The sequence below is a fragment of the Triturus cristatus genome, chromosome 1_2 (genome assembly GCF_964204655.1).
Source record: "Triturus cristatus chromosome 1_2, aTriCri1.1, whole genome shotgun sequence".
Lineage (NCBI taxonomy): Eukaryota > Metazoa > Chordata > Amphibia > Caudata > Salamandridae > Triturus > Triturus cristatus.
The window spans coordinates 1,161,765,891-1,161,786,494 of NC_140580.1; the positions used below are offsets into that span (position 1 = coordinate 1,161,765,891).

Sequence of the window (20,604 nt, forward strand, 5' to 3'; positions counted from 1 at the left end):
GTTCAGTCAATGGGACAGCATCATACAGTCCGCGCACACCCAGGCACTCACGCAAAATATTAGCTTAGAGGTCAGAGGTCATCACAAGGATGAAGGGTTTCTAAGTACCGCTTGGCTGACAAGGCACATAGAGGCCAAACACGGTTTACAATTAAAAGTTCAGAGACAGCACCCCCACTGAGTGACCTATGAAGGCGCGAGACATGACAGATACACGAATGATGCCTGTGAACAGAATCTTCCTAGACCAACACAAATTTGAATCATTAAACTCAGCCTGAGGCACATTTAGTCTACACTCAGCAGCGGTTTGCACCCGGAGGTGGGGGGTGGGAGGGGAGAGTGTGTGTGTGTGTTACATGTGAAACCGGTACCCTGTTTTGCCTTTGGCCTCAGACGACACAAAAAGCTGCTTTTGTGCCGAGGCCTGGGTCTGAAACTGAACAACACGAGTACCCCCAACATGGACACAGGTGGTCCGGTCCGTGGGTGAGTTCACCGAGCACTGCGAGTTCTCTCAACATGGACACAGCTGGTCCTGTCGGTGGGTGAGTTCACCGAGCACTGCGAGTTCTCTCAACATGGACACCGGTGGTCCTGTCGGTGGGTGAGTTCACCGAGCACTGAGAGTTCTCTCAACATGGACACAGGTGGTCCGGTCGGTGGGTGAGTTCACCGAGCACTGCGAGTTCTCTCAACATGGACACAGCTGGTCCTGTCGGTGGGTGAGTTCACCGAGCACTGCGAGTTCTCTCAACATGGACACCGGTGGTCCTGTCGGTGGGTGAGTTCACCGAGCACTGAGAGTTCTCTCAACATGGACACAGGTGGTCCGGTCGGTGGGTGAGTTCACCGAGCACTGAGAGTTCTCTCAACATGGACACCGGTGGTCCTGTCGGTGGGTGAGTTCACCGAGCACTGCGAGTTCTCTCAACATGGACACAGGTGGTCCGGTCCGTGGGTGAGTTCACCGAGCACTGCGAGTTCTCTCAACATGGACACCGGTGGTCCTGTCGGTGGGTGAGTTCACCGAGCACTGCGAGTTCTCTCAACATGGACACCGGTGGTCCTGTCGGTGGGTGAGTTCACCGAGCACTGCGAGTTCTCTCAACATGGACACCGGTGGTCCTGTCGGTGGGTGAGTTCACCGAGCACTGAGAGTTCTCTCAACATGGACACAGGTGGTCCGGTCGGTGGGTGAGTTCACCGAGCACTGCGAGTTCTCTCAACATGGACACAGCTGGTCCTGTCGGTGGGTGAGTTCAACGAGCACAGAGTTGTTTCAACATGGACACAGGTGCTCCTGTCGGTGGGTGAGTTCTCTGAATATGGAAATAAGCTTTACTACAGGTGGGCGAGTTCTCTTAACACTGCTAGTTCTCTCTACCCGGACTCAGGCGGTCCTGTAGGTGGACGAGTTCTGCAAGTACTGAGAGTTCCCTCAACACAAGCGGTCCTGCAGGTGGGGGGGGGGGGGGGAGCGCTGCAAGTACTGTGAGTTCTCTGATCAGGGACACAGGCCTTCCTGCAGATGTGCGAGTTCTATGAATATGGAAATAAGTTTACTACAGGTGGGTGAGTTCTCTTAACACCGAGTGTTCCCTCAACATGGACACAGGTGGTCCTGCAGGTGGGTGAGTTCTGTAAGCACTGAGTTCTCTGAACAGGAACACAGGCCGTCCTGCAGGGGGGACGTGCTTTGTAAGCACTGTGAGCAGAAGAAGAGGTGGACCTGCAGGTGGGTGAGTTCTCAGAGGACTATGAATTCTTTCAACATGGACACAGGTAGTCCTGTATGTGGAAAAGTTCTGCAAGTTCTCTCAACATGGACACAAGGGGTCCTGCAGGTGGGGGAGCGCTGCAAGTACTGAGAGTTCTCTGATCAGGGGCACAGGCGGTCCTGCAGACGGACAAGTACTGTAAACACTGCGAGTCCCCAGAACAGGGGAATAGGATTGTGAGAAGTTGGCCTGGTATATGCTGTCCACTAGTTATAGTGGGCACCTTGCACCAGTCCAAACAACCCTTATTGATGATTAGGTTAAAGACAACCTTTATTGAAAGCTATCCTTGTGGTAGCTATGGAGAGCAGCCTTCAGGCTAAGTTTTGAAGGAGTGTAAAGCAGCTTGGTTTAGCAGATTATAACCACTTGAATGACCAAATGAAAGGAGAACCACACAAGGTATATATAAAATATATGTATTTATTACTAAACACTCTCTACTAACCTCTTTATGAGATTAGAGAGCAAGGCACACAATATTACAGTTCTAAAACGACAGTAATAGCACCATACACAGCGGGCTCCAGGGGGAGACCAAACCATATATTAAGAAAGTGGTACAAGAACCACAACTTGACTAGACACAGTGCCTAGAGCACGTAGAATCGCTGGGACCCGAAGGAACCACCCAAGGTAGCGACACAGGGGACCCAGGGTGGACGTGTGCAGTGTGAGAACACAGCCACGAGCTCCGTACAATCCTATGGGAAAGACGCGGTTGGAATTTTAAAGATAAAGGACACTTAGGAGAGGACTTGGAGCAAACCCTTTGAGACTTAGAAGGTTCTAGAGCCAGCACCCACGGGAGCACCAGGGTACTCGTGTTACCTAACTCAGGGAAGCCGGGTGCATAGGTGTCAAATGGTGTCAGGAATCTTCGTCGTTTCCAATGGAGAGTTGCTGTAAAGTGCTGCTGCCGTGAAGAGGAAAAGTGTCCGGTGTGATCCAAGCCTGGATCAAAGATGTGAAGAACCGGAAAGCAGGGGGAGGGGGGGGGAAGGGGGAGGGAATAGAGTCTGGGTCCTTTCAGGGTGACCAGGGGCACGGTAGACCAATGCCCACCAATGTCGGGTGTTTCTGGTGCGAAGAGGTGAAGCTTGACTCCACTGCCACGGGGACCAGGAGACGTGGACGATGACCACAGTCTAGCTGTCCCACGAAGGATGTCGAGTGCTGGGGGGGGGGGGGGGGGGGGGTGTTCGGTGTCCGGATTGGAGACCAACAAGCCTTCGTAACGGCAACCCACGCGGTGAGAGTAAAAAGGCTTCGGTGTGGACCAGCAAGGTCCTGTGGACTCCAAGCGATGGAGAGTCAGGGCACGTCTGGGGCAACCAGGTAAGCCCATTGAAAGTTAAAGTACCCTTCTCAGGGACCCACAAGTCGACGGACAAGGGCTCGCGAAGGGACCGCGAGAGGAATCCCTAAATACCAACCCACAGGACACTTGAGGAGCGTAGGCCAGTAATCTTCAGTGGAATCACTGCTCGGGGTCTGGACTACAAGTAGCCCAAAGCACAGTCTCAGGGATTGCCAAAAAGCATATGCTGCCGCAAATGTGCACGGTGTCCAGGGGTTCGGGTTGCACGGTCCCCACCAGAGCTTTGGATCTCAGGTTTGCTGAGAGCACGGATCGGCCTCGGGGAAGCTTGGAAACTCACTTTGTGTTGCAAAATTGTTGGAGTCCTTCAGGAGCTGCGTAGTTGCAAATCGGACAGATGCGTCTTTGGTGCCTGCCTTTCAGGGGAGTAACTCCTTTACCCCAAGGGAGATTCTTCAGTCATCCAACGTCGTGTAGATAGTTGAAGTTCTGGGATTCTGTAGCAGAGTTTTGTCCAGGTAAATCTAAAGTCCTGTAGCCAGGGGTTCCTACTTTATACCCAAGGAAGGGGTGGGACAAACACCGGGGACCCACCTATGGGAGGGTCAGAATAGAGGGGTGGCTACACCCATGTAGTTTGTCCAGTTTTGCGCCAGAGCGGGGGCTGGTAGCCTCTGCAACCGGTTTGAGCTGGACTATGCACAGGGACACCAAATGTGCCCAGAGTACAGGACTTCAAAGCACTCCTGGAGTGCTCCCACCCAGCCCCAATACACTAAAGCCTGTCTGGGAGATGGTCACACTTCTGTGACAGGAAACCCATTGTCCTGGCCTCCCCTGCCGGAGTTTTGTCAAGTAGCAGGAGGCCAGACTCGTGTCTCTGGCTGGCAGCATCCATTTTGTGATGCCAGGGCTCTGTGAAGCTGGTACCGGGTATACCGGTGAAGTCAATTCAAGAAAAGCTTTATTTCGATTGCATTTTTCACAATCATAGAAGCACAGATAAAATACAAAGATTACACAAAAACTTACACCAGAATTTAGAAACAGTATCCATTAAAAAACACTTGAGCTTGATATATATTCCATATTATGAAAAAGAATAGTAAAGATTAAAAAGACAGTCCAGCTGAAGAATGTCGCCCCCTAAATCACAATACTCTTCCTTGGACTTTCTTTAAAATCATGGATATCCTCCAGGCGACACGTTCATTTTCTAAAAGCTGGACCTTGATAAAAGCCGGACGACATTGCCTCAGCTTCCAGATTTTTAAAAGTGGAACTATCCAGGCCTTTACCTCTAAGTAAAATTTAAAAAATAAGACTAAGTGAGATGAAGATTGAGCCGATTGGTTACCGGTGAAGTCCTATTTCTCCCTCTAGTAGGGTGGAATCATACCCCCCCTGCCAGTTACTGGTGTGGGGGATGATTCCAAAGCGTTTGACACCAAACACGACATGTTTCTGTGCAGCCATTCCAAAGTTGCATATACCGCGAGGTTATAATGCACAAGAGTATATGGTTTGGCTGCATCACAAACAACCCCAGAATAGAGGTTCTGAAGACTGCAGAGGGGCTCTTCTCAACCAGGGGCACCCTGTCACATGAAACCCAGCACCCTTCCGTCAGGATTGTTAAGGCCTGCCATAGGGGTCACTGTTACATGTGCAGTAATATGAAGAGATATAGTGAACGTATATCTAAGTAAGGGGTGTATGCACCACCGTACACAGGCTGCTGTAGCAGACCTGTGGTGTCTTTTTGCATGGTCTTTCAGGAGTGGCATAATACATGCTGCAGCCTCTAGGGTACCTATGCCCTAGGTATATAGGATACCATATACTAGGGACTTATAAGGGTACTCCATAATCCAATCTGTGGTGCACCTAAGGTACATGGAATCAATTTAAAGGGGAAAGCAGATAGTTTGACTGGGGTCCTGAATAGCAGGATCCCAGTCTAAGTCAAAAACCAGCAAAACACCAGGAAAAAAGCAGGGGCAACCATGCAGTCAGATTCCACCTTCCTACAAGGATGTCTTGCAGGTGGATGAGTTCTGTAAGCACGGAGTTCTCTGAACAGGGACACAGGTAGTCCTGCATCGGGACATGCTCTGTAAGCACTGAGATCTCTGAACAGGGCAGAAGGCCGTCCTGCAGGTGGGTGAGTTCAAGAAGAACTGTGAATTCTCTGAACAGGGACATAGATGGTCCTGTAGGTGGACAAGTTCTGTAAGTACTGCGAGTTCTCTAAGCACGACACCGGCTGGGCTGCCTGTGGAGGAGTTCTGTAAGCAGTGTGAGTTCTCTGGTCAGGGACACAGGTAGTCCTGCAGATGGGTGAGTTCTCTGATCAGGGACACAGGTGGTCCTGGAGATGGAGGAGTTCACTGAGGACTGAGAGTTCTTTGAGCAAGGACAAAGGCGGACCTGCAGGTGGGTGAGTTCTCTGAATATGGACATAAACGGTACTGCAGGTGGGTGAGTTCTCAGAACAGTGAGTTCTCTGAACATGGACACAGGTGGGTGAGTTCTCTGAGCACTACAAGTTCTCTCAACATGGACACAGGCAGTCATGCTAGTGGGTGAGTTCTGTAAGCACTGAGTTTTCGGATCAGAGACAGGTGGTCCTGCAGTTGGGTGAGTTCTCTGAGCACTGAGTTCTCTGAACATAGGCAGTATTGTGGTTGAGCATTGACACACAGTCCTGCAAGTGGATGAGTTATCTGTGCAGTGAGTTCTCTGAACATGGACACAGGCTGCCCTGCAGGTGAGCAAGTTCTGAGTACTGTGAGAGCGAGTTCTCCAAACACTGCAGTTCACTTAACAGGGACATGGCATCTCAATGCAGTGCTCAAAGTAGCACGTGTTATGTCCTCGAACACACTAAGGACATGTGTGCCACTGCAAAACTGATCACCACTTTTAACTCAGAGGAGATTGGAAAAGAGCCCAACCATAATCATGATCGAGGTTTGCCATGACAAATGTTGACATGTAGACACAACATCCTCTGATTGTGGAGGGCGGGTGTTGATGTAGAAAGAAGCGCTTCTCAACAGTGCTTGGACTTCTACATTCCTGTATCTGACAGCTACATTAAGAGTGGCAGTGTGAGTGCAGGGTGGTGGCTGTGAGTGGAGGATGAGGGCTGTGACTAAGTACAGGGTGAGGAGTGTGACTGGGTATAGGATGAGGGCTGGGGCAGAGAGCGCGGGGATGGGGCAGAGAGCGCAGGGACGGGGCAGAGAGCGCAGGGAGGGGGGCAGAGAGCGCAGGGAGGGGGGCAGAGAGCGCAGGGAGGGGGGCAGAGAGTGCAGGGAGGGGGCAGAGAGCGCAGGGAGGGGGGCAGAGAGCGCAGGGAGGGGGGCAGAGAGCGCAGGGAGGGGGGCAGAGAGCGCAGGGAGGGGGCAGTGAGAGAGGGCTGTGAGAGGGCTATGAGAGAGGGCTGTGAGAGTAGGGAGGGGGCTGTGTGAATGCAGGGAGAGGGCTGTGAATGTATGAGCACAGGGTGAGGTAAGTGACAGAGCATGATGAGGTCTGTGACTGAGAGCAGGATGGGAGGACTGAGTGAGTGCAGGGTGAGGGCTGTAACTGAGTGCCGACGTTTCCAGCTATCGTCCTATATCACTCCTTCCCTGGGCTAGAGAAATAAACCGATGGACCGCCTTGAGTCTAATACGATCCTGGATTCATCTCAGTCGGGCTTCAGACCTATGCACAGCACCGAGACTGCACTCGTGGCCGTCACGGAGCTGATCAGAAATTGTCAAGACAAGAATCTTCCAGCTATGTTTGTGCTGCTAGACTTGTCTGCGGCCTTCGATACCATATCACATCCTATATTGATACGGAGACTGGAGGCGATGGGTATCCAGGGCCTGGTGATGCAATGGTTTTGAAACCATCTGTCTGACCGAACTCAGACTATTCATCTAGGACCCTTTCGGTCCCGTACCAGGATAAACAAAGGAGTGCCCCAGGGCTCCTCTGAGCCCCACTCTGTTCAACATACATGTCACACCTCTTGCAAACATCATAAGAGCGTATGTCTTTACGCCCATCTCATACGCGGACGATACCAAACTTCTGTTAGCCTTTGATAAAGACCGGTCCTAGACGCGAGAGCATTTCACTGATGGCATGAAAGCTTTTACAGTGTGGATGGCTGCGAACTCTCCAAACAAAAGGCGGCAAAACTGAAATTCTGCTTTTCGGGGCTGCTCAACTATTATGGTCTCCTGAGTAGTGTCTGCCAGAATTAGGCCCACCACCCACTCCAAACTCTTCTGTGAAGAATCTGGGCATAAAACTTGATCAAAGCGAACCATTAAAGACCAAGTGACGGCTACTACAGGCTCCTGTTTCCATGTTACGAGGCTATGACGAAGAGTCTCGTCAATGGTCCGAGTGGCAGTATGCAAGACCCTAGTCCAGGCTCTGGTGATCAGTCGCCTGGACTGTGGAAATGCTCTTCGGGCTGCGGTCAACGAATCCCTCCTGGACAAGCTCCAGGTAGTTCAAAATACAGCGGCTCGTCTAATTCACAACCTTCCAGCGAGATCTGCCTCCGTCCCTCCATTACATGCACTACACTGGCTGCCAGTGCGGTAGCGGATTACCTTCAAGATCTGTTGCCTAGTGCACAAAGCACCTAATGGTAAGGGACCTGGTTCCTTGAAGGAAACACGTATCCCCCATCGTCCTACAAGATCTTTTGAGATCTGCCAATAAGTCTCTTCTCATGGGACCACGCATTAAGAAACCACGCTCAGGGGGCCGTGCTTTCTCTTTCTTAGCTCCCCATCTTTGGAACAAACTTCCCCTACACCTACGAGAATGCACCGTTCATTATAATTTTAGAAAACTATTAAAAACGGAATTATTTTAAGCTCTTGGCTCCTTGCCCTGGATTGTGATCCCGCTGCGCCGAGATATCCTTCAGGGATGATTCATGCGCAACTACTAAATAAATAAACAAAAGATAAGGGTGAGAGCAGGATGAGGGCTGCGAGTGGGGAATGAGGGGTGTGACTGAGAGGGCAGGGTGAGGAGTGCGACTGTGTGCAGGGAGAGGGCTGTAAATGTCTGTGCATGGGGGAGGGCTGTGACTGAGCGCAGGATGAGAAGACAGCACAGGGGGATGACGGTCTTAGTGTAGCGAGTGGTGCCTGTGTGTGTGTGGTGAACAGTGTGCCAGTATGTGTGTGTGTGAGCAGTGTGCCAGTATGTGTGTGTGTGAGCAGTGTGCCAGTGTGTGTGTGGTGGGTGGGTGTCCCTCAATGGGTGTAGTGTGGGTTGAATGCCCATGTGAGTGCAGGGTGTAGCACACTGAAGCCCGACCTAGAGGCACTGGCACTATTTTTGATTCCGACAGACAATGCAGCCATCAAGAGGCCCTGCTGTTGGGCACGGGTAGGCTGGGATCAGCTGGACATTTGAAATGTGAGGTCATGTGAAGGGGTCTACATGCTTGCTTCTTGCCAGGGGGCAGCCCAGGGTGGCACAGTCTGGGTGGAGATACGCAGCAGTCAGGGAGGCAGGTTTAGGGGAGAGCGGTGTCATCCAGAAGCTTGAAAGGGCCTCTGATACTCGGTATTTTGAATAAAGGTGGGACGATATTGCAGAGTGTGGATGTCACCAGAGAGCAGGATCTCGCCCCCACACCCACAACAGTACTAGTACTTTAGAAATGAGGCAACCCCCTCCCCCCCCATTGACTAGATTGCACTGCCACAGAAGTGGGTAACAATAAACGTTACTCCGTGCCAAGATACCCACGGGTGGACGTGTGCCATCAGCTACGTGTTACGCGGAATGTGGGACAGGGTTTGGTAAACAGCGCCCACCACGTCGATTCCAAGTTCGTTGCTGGACATCTTTTGCGTTTCCATGGTGTTCTCGTGTGTTCCCTCTGTGGGCCCTTTTGTGACCGCTTTCAGATCAGCCCCGTTTAGAATCCAGGCCAGAATGTGCAAACGCCGGGCTTTTTCCTGCTCGCCACAGAACAAATGGTCAGTAGCTCGACATGTACTTCCACAGCTTTTCCTGCTTCTTTGTGTCCCCGTACACATTCTATGAGACCTTTTGTGCGATGCCTGGAATATGCCCCGAGTTTGGGTCCTGGCCAGATTGTAACCAGCATCTGCGAGGTCATCGATCTCACGTTTGAGGCGTTGTAAGTGACAGTGTCTCTCCCCATGCGTTGGTTTGGAGTGGATGTAGGTTGCGTGGAATCATGTGGGTTGAATGGTTAGCTGTGGAATTGTGTTGTGTGCAGGTCCAGCTTTAGCGCTGGTGGCGCCCTGTGCGACAAGGTCTGTTGGCACCCCACGCCCAATGACCACCTCTGCCACGGATTCCCTCACTAGCACCCCTTGAACAGCGCCCCCCAAATCTCCATAACCACTGTCGCTCAGATTCATGGAGTTTTATAGCGCCACTCATACCAGTGTGAGGTGTCAGAGCACTTTACACCACACACACATTGCACAGAGACAATCATATGTGTGCAAATCAGCGTACAGGAAATGTTACAGACAGGACTGCAAGGTGTACTGTAGGCGTCACATGTCATGGATACTGGTGGCCGATATAGTTTAAGAGTCCTCATTCTGGTAAAGAGCAAATTCGGAATTTAAAACATATCATTGTTAGAGGTTCTCTTTCATAATAAGAATTGTTTTCTACCCAAATGAACCCTTTTCACAAGATTAGGATGATGAAAGACTGGGCAAAAAAAATATATATAGCTCCAACATAAACCTGGCTATTTGCATGCAGAGGACCAGACGGAGTGTGTGAGAAAGGGGGGAAGGACGGGAGAGCAGGCCATCTGTGTACGCAGAAGACACCCTAAGAAGAGGAGGAGAGCGTGGGTTTGAGGGATAGGAATTAGAGAGAGCGAGCAAAGGAAAATAAGACACAGAACGAGGATGGAAAGAGATGGGGGAGCAAGAGATAGAAAAAATGCGGGAGGCGAGCAGACGAGAGGTAGGCCAGCGAAAAAAGAGACAGAGTGTAAGAAGAGAAAGAATAGAAGAGAGTAGGAAGCATAAAAAGAAAGAGGGTGGGAGAAAGACGAGATGAATTAAAGCAGATGGACGAGGAGACACAAAGAAGCTAGGGGAAAGGAGACCAAGAATGTTGAAGCTGGAGCGCAGGCTGGACGCCGAAATGATTCATAGCAGCCGATGAGTGATCATGTGATCGGCAAGTCACCATCAGGATCAGCGCCCCCTTCATGTCTCCTCTTTTGATGCCCCCTCTGCTCCACCAGCAACACTAACAGGCAAAGCACCTCATGGGTCAGAGAATTTATGACCCGACAACTACTTAGCTGACCAGCAACAATACTGAATTATATTTAGGAGATTGGTTAAATATTTATTTTCACTTTGTGACGATCAGGAGGTCGAAGTCCAGAGAAAGCTGAACAGCTCACGCCGGCTAGAAATCCATATGCGGTTCAGTGGGCTTGAAATACTTTATGCTGGTGGACAGGTAACAGCCAACAGCTCACCAGCAGAGAGGATGATAGGCACGCATTGCCTCCTCGGAAGTCTTCCTCACCACATAATTAACTAAGTGAGCTTCAGCTCCACACCAGAACCCTCCAGAGCAAAAGTTAGCCTCCCATGCCTCCCATCCCTTCCCAACATGGCCAGCCCATATCACCCTTGACCTTTATAAAAGGCCCAACCCTCGGCCTGTTTTTTTAGTTCTGCGCTGCAGATTCTCCAGAGCGCGTTTCAGGTAAGTGGTTCCTTGGTTGGTGGTCCTGCTCTAGCGGGCCTGTGGGATATAGGACCCTTACCACCCCCCCCCCCCCCTTCCTTCCCCCAGTATCCTGTCAGGGCCGGATAGGCAAGGCTTTACAGGGGGGGCGACCGGGGTGGTCTGGGGCTCTGCCTAGCAGCCCCTTTTGACCCCCCCCGTCCGTGCAGACAATGGGTGCACATTAGGTTGCTCTGGTTTCTGGGCTTGGTTTTTCTGCACACTTGGTGCTTACGCGTGCGGGGCAGCTTCCCCCTGTCTCCAGTGTCTACACGGGGGGGGGGGGGGGAGGAGGAGGGGGAGGGGAGCATCCCGTCAAGCATGGTGCCGGTTGACATACAGACGAAGGAGGAGTCCGCCTATTGTTTCAAATAAAACATTAGTTATTTGGCATAATAAATTAAGATAGAGGGATGATACCTCTGAATGTATCACTGAGATGGAGAAGTGTACATATGTAAGAAGTAGTTAGGGGAGACTATATATATATATATATATATATATATATGATGTATTTGTTGTATATATAACTATGTATATATGGGTGGTCTTGCAATTTATTTTTGAATATTTGTGATGAATTTGTCTAGTTGTGTATAATTCATTTTGATGCTCACCGATGGATATTTGCACCTGATAAATAATTATTGAATTTGCTATAAGAAATAGTGTTTTGCCAAGGTAATTTATAAACTCTTGTGCAAAAATAAAAGAGATTTATCCCTCTATACCAATTGTTTGTATATTAGATGTTGCGAGCTAAGGTCATAGGTATTGAGCAGGCTGGCCCAGCGGACCGTGCTACGCTCTCCGGCCACTCCCCTGTTTTTTTCAGATGAGAGTGCGCCTCACTGTGGCTGACACGGTGTCCCGCGAAGGCTGGCGTTCAGCACGGGCTGCTGCGGAGGTCCGCTGACTTCGGCTTTTACTTCCGGCCTACTCGGGGCTCAAAAGGCTTACCTGCTGGTTGCCAGGACAATGGCAATTCTCTGGCCTGGCGCAGGCTTGTTCCTCCAGCCTCTTCGAGGGTCCTCTGCCCTCTCCGGCAGGAATTCTCACAGGTCTTACTACGGGGCGGGGTGCCGCTGGCGGCCGAGCTTCTGGTCCAGCTTCCAAGGGGCGGGGCCGGGCTGCTGCCGTGGCCTCAATCAAACCCTGTCCCGTTTGAAGCCGCACACCTCACCCGTTCCTCAGGCTGACGGCTTGCGATATGTACTTATTCCTGCGGCGTCTTTCAGTACATTGTGAGTTGTAGTACTGTCACCGTAAAATTCATAACTTTCATTGTGTTTGTTTGACGTATCTTGCACATGCGCATTTGTCCTACATTCTGCTCACGCAGCAAGACTGAAATCCTGGTTTACAGCTGGCTGGGGTAGTGTGCAAGTGCTGCCGGTAGCTCGCGAGTCAGCTCAGCTCTTCTGCTGCGGTCACGTTCAGGCTCTCCCATTTAGTGGTTTTTTGGATCGTGATGAACCGGTGCTGTACAACGGGAACAACGTGCTCTGGGGGAAGTGCTATATCTTTGTCGATATAGGTCTTTTAATCATCCTGAATGGGTTTCAGGCGCCAGTTGCAGCGGTGTGTCCGTTTGCCTAGCAGCTTTCATTGGTTAATAGTGGTGACATTTTCCTGGCAAGGTGCTACTTGGTCATTGGTTTCCCCCTTATTGAACTAGTGTCCACGACCTGCTTCACAGCCTAGTATGGAAGAAGCTAATTACGGATTTGTACTTTTTGTAAGTGGGCCCTCTACGTGCTACTTTTGTTGATCAACTTCTTGGTTTTATTTCCTGCAGGTCATGGTCTGTTTTTGCAGTGCAGTTTACTGATTTTTTTTGGAGCGGCACCTAGGAGCTGTGGGTACACTGTTCCGTGCTCTGCTGGAACACTGCTTTGGACCCTTCCAGGTGTTCTCAACATTTCTTTGTTCTAAGGTTGCCATGACTGGTTCCGTATGATGGTATTTCGCACTTCATAGGGGTGCTATAAGTTTTGCCATTCATATACGTACTGGTGGGAGCGCATACATCGGCCATTGGCCCTATGGGTTGTGTTCCTGTCCTGGTGTTTCTGGCATTTAGGGGTGTGTAGCGGGGCCATGGCTTGGTTTTGTTTCCTGGGTTGTCCCAGACTCTTTCTTCCCTTCCGGGCTTTGGGCCTGCGGTCCATCCCGTCTTGCTCTCATTTGTTATGCAGGGTCTGGCCTGGTTGGGTGTCCTCCTAGGGATTCCGGGGGCTGTGGGCTGCTGCATGTCTGATGGGGGTGGGCTGCGGTTGGCACCTGTCCGGCCTTCTCTAGACAGCTTCGGTGGTCACCATGTGGGCTTTTGCTTCTGCTCCTGGAGTGCTTGCCCTTTTTTGTCCGGGGCCACGGCACCAGCTCCTGCTTCCTGGCTCGACAGGCGGCTCTTGCGTCCCCTTCCTGGCAGTGCTTCTCCTCACTTCCTGGGGGTTGGGGGCCGTCTGTTACCTCTCCTCCCATCCTGGGTGGCCTCTATCTCGGTTCCACGGGTCCTATCCACTGCCGGGCCGCACCAGTTGTCGCCGGTTGTTGGGCTCCCGTCCGAAGTGCTGTAGCTCTTGGAGTGGTCTCTCTGGTCCTTCTCCGACGGGTCCAGTTCATCCGGTTCACCGGTGGGGTATTGGTGTTTTCTCCATCCTGTTTCTGGTTATTCTGTTTTTTGGTTGCCTTCCTCCTTGTGTCGGTCCCCCTTTAGCTGGTGTCGTGTGGCCCCCGGCTGCTCGTGTTGAGGTGGTCTGCCTTGGTAGGGGCCTTCCACGGGGAGTGTGACGGGTGGTTTTGTGTCTTGACTGGCAGCGCTTGCCCGGTCTGTTGGGGGTTCTTCCCTTCCGGTTGGTATCTGTGCCTCTAGGCCCTCCTTGGTTCCGGCCCTGGTTTTGGGATTCCTGGCGTTGCCCATTCCCATAGGTGTCCCTTCTCTTGCCGCGCTGGCTCCCTTCCCGCCCTCTCTACGGGTGTGGCCAGTGGTCTTCCTATTCTGGTATCTCCTTCCCGGGTGGTGGTGGCCTTTGCCATCCTGTGGGGCGTGCTCGGGTTCCTGGTCTGTTCTGGGTCGGTTGGTTCACCTGACAGCGGGTTTCTCGTCTGGCTTCCGTTGGCCTTTCCTTGGCTTGTCTGGGGTTTGCCCCTGCCCTGCGGGGGATTCTAGTTACTATTCTGGGCGGTTTTTCCGCTGCCTCGTTCACCGGGGTTAAATGTAAATTGATAAATGTAAATTGATACTTGTATAGCGCACTACTCACCCGCAAGGGTCTCAAGGCACTTGTACGAATACTGCTGTGGAACCCATCCTGGCTTTCCCTGTGAGGCGTCCACTCCTGGGCACCCCCAAGGGGGAGGCCAGGCATCCTTAGCGTTGTGGGGGCATTGTGGAGATTAAGCAAGCTATTGCCCAGAGTTGCAGAGTGGGACTCCATGATTGGAATAGGCACCGAGGCGAGAATTATCAGGTCCGTTGAACTTGAGCCCAAGACCCGCCGAGGCGGGGAATTGAACCCTGGTCCCGGGCTAGACCTCTGCATCAGGGTCTGCCACTCTAATCATTGAGACACACTTCTCCACTGGGGGTTGCTGGGTTTGCCCCTTTGGCACGGTTGTGCCGTCCTTGGCTGGGTCACTTTGGTTCCGGTGGTGGCTTGGTCTACCTTCTCGTCCGGACTCCCAGCTTTGCGCTTTCCTCTGGTACTTTTGCTCACACAGGTTCTGGGCTTATTTGGCCTGGACGGTGCATTTTCCCCCATTGGTGGTTCTCGCCAGGGTGCTTCTCCCTTAGTTTCTGCTGCTGTGGGTGTTGGAGCAAGGTGGTTTAGCTCCATGGTATGTATTGTGCTTCTGGGGGCAAAGGTTCGCTTAGGACAGGGGTTTGAATCCTGCCTCTGCTTTCATTATGTCCCACAGTTACAGGTGTTCAAACTGTGCTTTTATTTGTACGGGGGTACTGGGTTTCCTGGTTCTCCTTACCCGTGGCGGGCCCTGCGCTTCCTGTGCGGATTTTGCATACTCTTCTTCTTTGTCACTGGTTCTGGGGTGCTGGTGCCTGCTGGCTTGGGTTTTCTCCCTGGAGGCGTTGGCGTTGCTCGGTCTCGTTTCAACCGGCACTTCTGTCCTTTAGTGCATTTCTGCCTGTGGCCTTCTGTAGGAGAGTAGGATCTGCACTTATGTTGCCCCCACTTTTTTCCTGATGTATACACTGGTGTCTGGCTGGGTCCCTGTTAATCAGGGACCCAGTCTCACTGATCTCTCTAAACAACTTGGTGTGCATATTAGATGCACTAGTGATTGGATACTGTGGTACCTTATGAGCCCCTAGTATATGGTACCTTAGGTACCTAGGGCATTGGTACTTCACAGGCCTACCAGGGGCTGCAGCATGTATTATGCCACCCCTGGGAAGCATTCACAATCTGACACCACAGGCCTGCTACTGCAGCCTGTGTGAGGTAGTGTTAGCACTCCTCACTGAGGTATAGGTTCCTATATCTCACCATACACACACATATAAACCTCACCCCTCTTGCAGGCCCTAACAATCCTGAGGGCAGGGTGCTTGGTTTACTCTGTGAGGGGGTGCTTCTGCATGAGCAGGACCCCTCTGCAGCTGGCAGAGTCTATTCTCTGCTGCTGTTTGTGGATGCGGTTAAACCATATACTCTTAAGTGCATTATAACCTCGCGGTAAATGCTAACTTTGGAATGACTGCATCAAAACAGGTCGTGTTTGGTGTCAAACAACGTGGAATCATACCCCCACACCAGTAACTGGTGTGGGAGTATGATACCACCCTTCTAGAGGGGATGACATGTACCCACTGTACTAAACGGTAGAAATCTTCCAGAGTCCTGGCATCACAAAAGGGATGCCACCAGCACAGACACTGGGCTGCCCTCCTGCTGCTGACCGAAACTCGCAGTGGAGGAAGCCCAACAAAAGGTATCCTGTCACAGGGAGGTGTCACCACCTCCCAGACAGGATTTAGTGTATTGGAGCTGGGTGGGTGCACTCTTAAGAGTGCCTTTGAAGTCCTGCACTGGGGGAGCAGTAGGCTCCTCTGTGCATATGCCAGCTCAAACCGGTTCAGGGGCTACCTGTCCCTGCTCTGGCGCGAAACTGGACAAAGGGAAGTGGGTGTAACCATCCACTATCCTGACCCTCCTAGAGGAGTGGTCATAGAGCTATTCCCTCCCCTATCTTCACTATAAGATACCAAGCCTTGCCAATGCAATTCAGATTACCCTGGACGACGCTCTACAAAGAAGAATCCTGGCCCTTCGACGTTCCACTATCTCTGGAAGACTGAAGAATCTCCCTTGGAGTCAAGGAGTGACTCCCCTGCTTGGCAGGCACCAGTAACTTTACTCAACGGTTGCAAACTTCACAGCTCCCGCCGGAGTCCGAAGTCCCTGCATCCCCTGAAGCAGATTTCCAGACCTCTCGACGGCCATTTTGATTCCCCAGTGAAGCTGTGGCATCTGGACCCCACGAGTGACGAGGAACAGCAATACCAGGGAACCGTGCACTGATTTGGAGTGCAAACCTTAAACAACGTTCTACGAACTTGTGCTTTGGACCATCTGTAGTCCAAGTCCCTAGCAGGTCTGGTACCGAAAATCAGCGGCCTACCCAGTCCCGAGTGACCGTGGGCTCCTGTGGAACTTTTCCTGCAAAGGCGTCTTTGCGGTTACTTGCCCGTTGGCTAGTGACTCACCCGAAGACTCTCATCGACTTCAAGGGCTCTCCTGGTTGCTCCGGGCCTGCCCTCACTTAACCTTGCTGGGTAAGTCCATCAGACTTTGCTGGTCTGCATCATCTTCAATCTTCAGTCCAAACAAGACTTGCAGTTGCCAAGGCTTGTTGGCTCCAATCCGGTTGCCGACACTGTCATCAGCTGCACACGTCATGGGACACTTCGAATCCAGCTGCTGGTCATCGTCGATCCCTCCTGGACCTCGTGAGCGAAGAGACAAATCACCATCGACGACCTGAAATGACGCGACATCAGTGGTCATCCATCCTGCTGGCCACCGGTCACTGGCAAGTGACTTTGAACACTGTCCCCCTCAATTTTCAGGTCCTCTTCATCTTCAATCCATCTTCGGATTCCAGCGGACACCTCTTCAGTCGTCTCAAGCAGCAAGGCTTTGTTGGTCTCCATTGAAAACAGCATCGCGACCCGACACCAAAAGACACCTATGCACCCGGCTTCCCTGGGTGAGGTAACTCGTGCACTCCGGTGCCCAAGTGTGTGTTGGCCCTCGAAATACTTACCCTGTAAGTGGCTTGCTTGTTGACTTCCTCGAAGTGCCCTAAAACTTTAAAATACAAACCGCGACTTGCTCCATTGTAACCTATAGGAAACCCGCGGCTGTGTTTAGACACTGCATGCGTCTCCCGTGGGCTTGTTACTTACCTGCTAACACTGCAGTAGTGAAGCCCCAGCGATTCCTAAGACCCTAGGCTTTGTCATTTTGCAAGTCGAGTTTGTTAAACCATTTTTTTAGTATATGGTCTGGTACGCCCCTAGGGCTACAGCCATATTTGTGCTTAATTTATTGAGAACTGTTGACATTTGAATGTGTAGCTGGGTTCTAATCTCATAAAGAGATTAGTAGAGTGTATCTAGAAATAAATACATATATATTTGATATATATACCTGTGTGGTGTCCTTTTCATTTGGTAATTCAAGAGATTATAAGGTAAAACATGCTGCTTTACATTCCTCAGAGACTTAGCCTGAAGGCTGCTCTCCACAGCTACCACTAGGATAGCTTTCTTTAAAAGGTTGTCTTAAACCTATCTACCATAAGAGTCGAATTGGACTGGTGCAAGGTGGCCACTATAACTAGTGACCAGCATATGCCAGGCCAACTTCTCAAACCTTCCCTCCCTGTACGCTCCTGTTCCTCACGGCTCTCCGTTGTTCGGCTGGGTTGGGCCTGGTTGGCTGGCTGGATGGCTAATCAGTTGGTAGGGAATAAGAAGGATACGTGATCCAGTCACCTTCCAATTGGTAGTTATATATCAAAAAAGAGAGTGGATCACTTGAACCTGTTATCCAGGGTTTGGTGGTTATTCGACCGTTCCTTAAAAAACCCTCATTCACGTTTTTAGGTGGATTATGTGGCGGTATATCTTGGTTCTCCGCCTTTGTAACGTGATTGCATCATCATCGGGTTTAGTGTTGTGCTGCCTCCGCCTGGAGGAAAACCACTGGATAGTACAGTAGCGATCAGAAATCAAAAAAAGGACAAGGTGCTCATGTGTCGTGATACAGTGAAAGTTAAAAATGGGGATGTTTTCTCATGCTACCTGGACTTTAGACTTTATTGTTGTCTGGTGCGTGGAAAAAGAATAAAAATAGAGGAGATTGTGCAGCTTGGACAGGTAATGTGTCCGCTGTACAGTCAGTCCAATGAGTGGGTCGACATGTTTCAGCTCTTTACGTGCCCAGGAGGGTCAGGTGAGCTTTCATCAGGACCAGGGGGTGTTGTCTTAAAGGAGGATATTGTCCACTTTAAGGGTGAGGAGTTCGTGTTATTTTTCAATGATCTCCTATTAGAAGGTTTAGTACCTTCAAAGCTCGGATTTTGGGCTTCTTAGGAAGAATGGCAGCGTAGTGAGGCGGAAATCCCGCTCTGCACGACTTGTGCTGACGCTGTCTTCCTGCTTGGGCTGGATGGCCACCTGGGTGCTCACTTCGGTGGCTCGTGTGGTACATGACAAGGACGGTTTGCTTGGCCCCTCATTTGTGCTGCATTTCCATTGCTGCTGGGTTCTATATGCCTGCTTGTGCATGGTGGCCCTTGGTGGGCGTTCACATTCCTTTCTGGTGGCTTGGCCTGGCCCCTTCTGCTCTTTGGGCGGCCTTGTGGGCTTTCCGCTGTTGGCCAGTGGGGTTCCCTTGGTGGTGGGGTTGCTTCAGTGTCATTTCCTGAGGCATCCTGGGGCTGTTTTGCCTTGTGCCTGCCCGGGTTCCCTATTTGGTGTCGCTTTCCTTTCCAGAGGGTGGGGGTGGGGAGGGGGGGGGGGTCCTTTGTGCGGCTGGGGTCTGTGACCAGTCTGTTTCTCTACATGCTGGTGGCCTTCATTTGTTTTTCGCTTGGGGTGCTGGGTTCCTTTATGCACTCTCGATCCATTCTTGCGGCTCCATCCAGTCTGTTTTGATTGCCTCCGGTTCCTCCGCTTTGGTCCGTGGTTGCTGCCTGACCTGGTGGGTTTGGTTTCCTTCTTTCCCTCCGGTCATTGGATTTGGGGTGGTTTCGGATCTCCCGCGGTTGGTGGTCCACTGTGTGGTGTTTCGGTCGGACTGCGGCAGCTTCTTATTGTGTCACTGTGGTGGGGGTGCCCTCTGTGTCTTCGGTTCCGGAGTCTGGGTTTTTGCTTCCCTCTCGCTTTTGTCTGTCCGTTGGGCAGTCTTGGTGTGTTTGGACCAGCTTGCTGCTTTCAGTCCTGGGGCCTATTTGTTGTTGCTTTTGGCTCCCTACGGTCTAGTCCCGTGCCATCTCTGTCCGCCTTCTGTCGTTGGTTCGTGCCTGCTTTCTGGCTGGCCTCCGGGTCCTGGGTGTCTGGGTTTTCAACCCTCCCAGTGTCTCGCTGTCCCGGGCTGGTTTTTACTGCTCTTGGTTGCCAGTCTCTTGTGTTTCTTCCACTCATCTGTGCTTTCTTTTTTTGAGAGTTTGCCATGCTTCTTTGGCATCCCCTTCTTTTCGGCTGGTTTCTTGTGAGTTTCCATGAAGCCGCTTGACTTGGTTATGTGATCACTTCGTTAATCATGTGGCGAGGAAGACTTACGAGGAGGTAATGCCCCCGTTACTTGCCGGTAATCTTCATTACTCCTAGTATAGTCTTCCTCGCCACATAAGTTCCCATCCCTCCCTCCCTGTGTTTCGATCGGCTTCATGTGTATGCTTGGTAGTTCTTAGGCGGAGGGTTCGGCTGACCCTCCTCTTATAGAGGTCAAGGAGGATATGGGTAGGCCATGTTGGGACGGTATGGGAGGCCAACATTTGCTTTGGAGGGTTCTGGTGTGGAGCTGAAGCTCACTTTGTTAATCATGAGGCGAGGAAGACTAAACTCGTAGTAATGGAGATTACCGGTAAGTAACCGGGGCATCTCTGGAGGCAGAGGGCTGGGGTTTGCACCCGCCATAGTGAGGTCAGAGGACATGACGTTCTGACCACCCAACATACGCTGCCATCAGGGTTATACTCTAAAAATGTAAAACAAAATATAGAACAAGTAAAGAATAGTGCATACAGGCACGAAGAATAAGATAAAAAGAACCCTGGAGGAAGCAAGTGGAACATTTCCTTGTACTATTAGGTGTAATGGAAGCCAGCTGGTGGGTTTCAGAGCAGACTTTGGCGGCTGCATTGCAATAAGTGCGCGGGAGTGTTCAGGCACACGCGTGTTTGTTCCAGCCATGTGCACACTTCTTGTGCAGAGCAGTGCGGCGCCCTGATGCTGCAGTTTTATGTCAGCAGACGGGATAAACAAAGACCTAAAACACTTCATGGCAATATTAAAAAGCAAATGTTCGTATGCATGTGCTAAATGAAAAGGCATTGCCTTCACTCATGACATTTTATAGTATAAAGATACTTGCAAGTTATAATCACTATTGAGCTCAAACTGGTCTTAAAAAAAAAAAAAAAAAAAAAAAAAATTGATAAGGTCGCCTGTGTACGTAATCTGAGAAATGCAAC

At 51.2% G+C, this 20,604-nt stretch overlaps 1 protein-coding gene across 2 annotated transcripts in view; it reads right to left on the reverse strand.

Annotated features, from left to right (window-relative positions):
* ASS1 (argininosuccinate synthase 1) overlaps nt 1-20,604 on the reverse strand; it is a 315,060-nt gene that overhangs the window by 241,626 nt on the left and 52,830 nt on the right. The window lies entirely within an intron of this gene.